The sequence below is a fragment of the Tamandua tetradactyla genome, chromosome 10, assembly GCF_023851605.1.
Source record: "Tamandua tetradactyla isolate mTamTet1 chromosome 10, mTamTet1.pri, whole genome shotgun sequence".
NCBI classification, from domain to species: Eukaryota; Metazoa; Chordata; class Mammalia; order Pilosa; family Myrmecophagidae; genus Tamandua; species Tamandua tetradactyla.
The window spans coordinates 90,180,870-90,185,277 of record NC_135336.1 but is presented as its reverse complement, the minus strand read 5'-3'; positions in this window follow the sequence as shown (position 1 = coordinate 90,185,277).

The following is a 4,408-nucleotide window of genomic DNA, read 5'->3' as shown; positions in this document are numbered from 1 at the left end:
AATGACCATTTTAACTTCTTTTTGCTTGAAAGGGGTGTTGACCTTATGGGGCAGAGGAATGAGACTGATTGGTGTTCTTAGAGACTCTGGTACCTCTGTGTTTCAGGGCCTATCTAGCATAGGATCAATCAAGAAGACTTAGGTTTCTGAAAAAATACAGTTACTAAGAAAAACATGTAAGAGTCTTAGATAGAACTTAGAGAACACCTTTGGGTTTCAGGAATCTGTTAGATGGGGCTTGGCATACTGTGGTAGTTTGGAATATCTGGCTAAAGTTTGCATAAGATTAACCACCAGAATGAATTCTCAACTCTATTTGGAATCTCTTAGCCACTGAAACTTTATTTTGTTCCATTTCTCTTTCTGCTTTTGGTCAATAACGTATTCTCAATCCCACAATGCCAGAAGCAGGCTCATCCCTGAGAGTCATGTCCCACATTGTCAGGGAGACATGCCCCTGGGAGTTATGTCCACATTGAGGGGGTGGGTAGTGAATTTATTGCAGAGTTGGCTTAAAGAGAAGGGACACATGCAAGCAACAAGAAAAGCTCTCTGGGGGTGACTCTTAGGCATAATTGTCATCATAGAAATAAGTTTTGTAACATAGAAATAAGTTTCATAAGGTCAAGCCTCAAGTTCAAGGTCTTGGCACATTAATTTGGGAGTCCAAATGCTTGAGAGAGTATCAGGAATTTTCCAGTTGAGGAAGTTTAGTAGGTGCACATTTTTCACCAGTTCCTCAAAAGGACTTTGCAAATACTTTTTCATTTTCTGCCCCCAAAACTCTGGGTATATCTTGATATTACATTAACCTATACAGAATAACAAGAGGTCATTCCCTAATCTAGGTTCCATGTAATTAAGTTGTTTAAATAAGCCAACTAGGCCCTTTAAATTAGGTATTATGCTACAGAAAATTTAAATTTTGGACCAAATAATCATGTCTTCTTTTGGTCTCACACAGAAGCTGAAATTTTAAAATACAACATATCTTTTATCCTGTATTCTGATTTAACTTTTTACTAACTGGGTCCATTACATTCATATCTCTAATTGGAGTATGATCTCCTTTACAACACCCTAAATAGTTTGTGTGTAAGTAATGATGATTTTCAGAGCTGCTGGACTGTCTCAGATGTCACAGGGATACCCAATGTTGCAGGGAGCTATCAGGTTATATATGAAGTGCACAACATCTCAAAATGTAGAAATAACAGTTAAAACTCAAGAAATATATGACTGCTGTAAGAGCTTATATTTAGGAGACTTTACACTGAGCTTTAGTTGAACATTCTCTACTTTCTAATCATTAATTGCTCAATCTCTCTACTTTCTATACCCTGATAACCTATGCACTAAAATTGAATTGTCAGAGTTTGTTCATTATTGTTAGTTTATTTTAGCGAGACCAACATTATTTGTCTTTTTGTTTCTGGCTTATTTCATTCAGCATAATGTCCTCAAGGTTCATCATGTTGATGCATGTGACATGACTTTCTTCTGTTCCATTGTATGTATATACAACAGTTTGTCTATGCACTCATCCAATGATAGACATTTGGGCTGCTTCCATCTCTTGGCAATTTTGAATATAGATGCTATAAACATGGTTGTGCCAATGTCCATTTGTTTCCCTACTTTCAGTTCCTCTGAGTATATACCTAGTAATGGGACTACTGGACCATACAGCAATTCTATATGGTCCATATAGAAATTGCCAAACAGCTTTCAAGAGCAGTTGCAATATTCTACATTCACAACAACAGTTAATGAGTGTAACTGTTTCTCTACCTGCTCTCCAGCATTTGTAGTTTTCTGTTTTGTTTTTTAACAGTGGCCATTCTAGTAGGTGTGAAATGATATCTCATTGTGGTTTTGATTTGCATTTCCTAATCACTCGTGAAGTTGAGCGTCCTTTCATATGTTTTTGAGCCTTCTGTATTTTCTCCTTGGAAAGGTGTCTATCCATGCCTCTTGCCCATTTTAAATAGGGTCATTTGTCTTTTTTTTATTTAGTTGTAATATCCCTTTACATATTCTGGATACTAAACCCTTACTGGACATATGGTTCCCAAATATTGTCTCCCATTGGGTAGGCTACCTTATTGCTTTCCTGATAAACTCCTTTGATCAGCAAAAGTGTTCTATTTGAGGAGATCCCCTTTATCTATTTCTTCTTTCATTGCTCATGCTTTGGGTGTAAAGTCTAGGAAACCAGCTCCTATTACACGATCTTTAGGATATCACCCTACATTTTCATCTTAAATATTTATGGCCTTAGCTCTACTGTTAAGATCTTTGATCCATTTTGAGTTAATTTTTGTATAAAGGATGAAAGAGGGTTTCTCTTTCATTCTTTTGGATATGTATATCCAGTTTTCCAAGCACATTTGTTGAAGAGGCTGCTCTATCCAAGATAGGTCAACTTGACTGCCTTATCAAAGATCAATTGGCCATAGATGTGAGGCTCCACCTCTGAACACTCAGTTTTATTCTACTGATCAGTACCTCTGTCTTTTTGCTGGTATCGTGCTATTTTGAGTATTGTAGCTTTGTAATATTTTTCAAAGTCAGGTAGTGTGAGACCTCCCACTTCATTTTTCTTTCCAAGAAATTGCGTCTATTCTGGGCACACTGACCTTCCAGATAAATTTGATTGCTGTTTTTTCTATTTCTACGAAGTAAGCTGTTGGGATTTTAATTAGTTTTGCATTGAATCTATAAACCAATTTAGAAAGAATTGACATCTTGAATATACTTAGTCTTCCAATCCATAAAATGTTATGTCCATCCATTTATTTAGATCTTCCTTGATTTCTTTATCACTCTTTTATAGTTTTCTGTGTAGATTGTTTATATCCTTGGTTAAATTTATTCCTAAATATTTAATTATTTTGGCTGCTATTGTAAGTGGACTTTTTTCTTGATTTCCTCCTCAGATTTTTCATTGCTTCTCTATGGAAACAGCTGATTTTTCCATGTTGAAATTGCATCCTGCCACTTTGATGTACTTGTTTATTAACTCTAGTAGCTTTACTATGTATTTTTCAGTATTTTCTACATATCAGATCATGTCATCTGAAAACAGTAAAAGTTTACTACTTCTTTTCCAAATTGGATGCCTTTTATTTCTATTTTTTGCCTAATTATCTAGCTACAGCTTTCAGCACATTGTTCAATAACAATGGTGACAATGGGCATCCTCATGTTGTTCCTTATTTAACAGGGAAAACTTTCAGTCTTTCCCTATTGAGTAAGATGTTAGTTGTGGTTTATCATCTATTCCTTTTGTCATGATGAAGAAGTTTCCTACTATTCCTATCTTTTGAAGTGTTTTCATTAAGAAAGGATGCTGAATTTTGTCAAATGCCTTTTCTGCATCAATTGAAATGACCATGTGGATTTTCTTCTTTATTTTATTGATGACGTATATAACATTAATTGATTTTCTTGTGTTGTGCTAGTATTCTGTAATTCATTTTCTCTCTTTTGCCTGGGGTTTTCTTTATTTCTTGGTACTTATAATAATCAGAATTCACTTACTACCATTACTTCATTTTTTTTCTGTTGATATAGATGGAGGGAATTTGTACTCAATAGAAATATACATATGTGGTGTCTTCAAATAGAAGATGAAAATATGAAATTCAAAGCCATTATTCTATTAAACCAGTGATCCATTTTATGCTGGATATACTGACAGAAACCAGGTGATTATCTCTTTTAGAAATTCTTAAAGACTAATACAATGAACAGACCTGCATTTTGTGCTCAATCAGATATGGGATGTGCTTTAATCACATATGTTAGGGAACAAGAAATTCTCTTTCAGAGAGATAGCAAGTGGAAAATCCAAGTACATCCAAATTAAAGCACACATAAATATCCAAATCGTGAGTATAAGTTAAAGGCAAAAACAGAGGAAAATATAATATGATGATGGGAAAAAGGAATGTTGTTTAAGTTTGCCTGGACTGTTATAGCAAACTCTGTGGTCTTGTTGGGTTAAACAACAGGAATTTGTTATCTCAGTCTTTTTTTTTTTTTTTTCTTTTGTATGCTGTGTGGTGGGGTCACATTTCATTATTTTTCCATTTGAGTAGCCTGTTATTGCAGCACCATTTTTTGAAATTTTTCTTTGCTTGTTTTCTTTGTTTGCTTGTTTTGGGAAGTATATGGGTTGGGAATCGAACCCAGGTCTCCTGCATGGCAGGTGAGAATTCTACCACTGAACTACTCTTGCATCCTTATTATCCAAGTTCTTGAAGCTAGAATTTCAAAATCAAGGTACATGCAGGCTGCACATTCTCTGAAATCTTTAGTGTTCTGTAGGTGTCTTTCCAGTGATAAACAACTCAAACTCTACCTGTAATATCTGGTGTTTTTTCCAGTGTATTCTTTTCTGCTG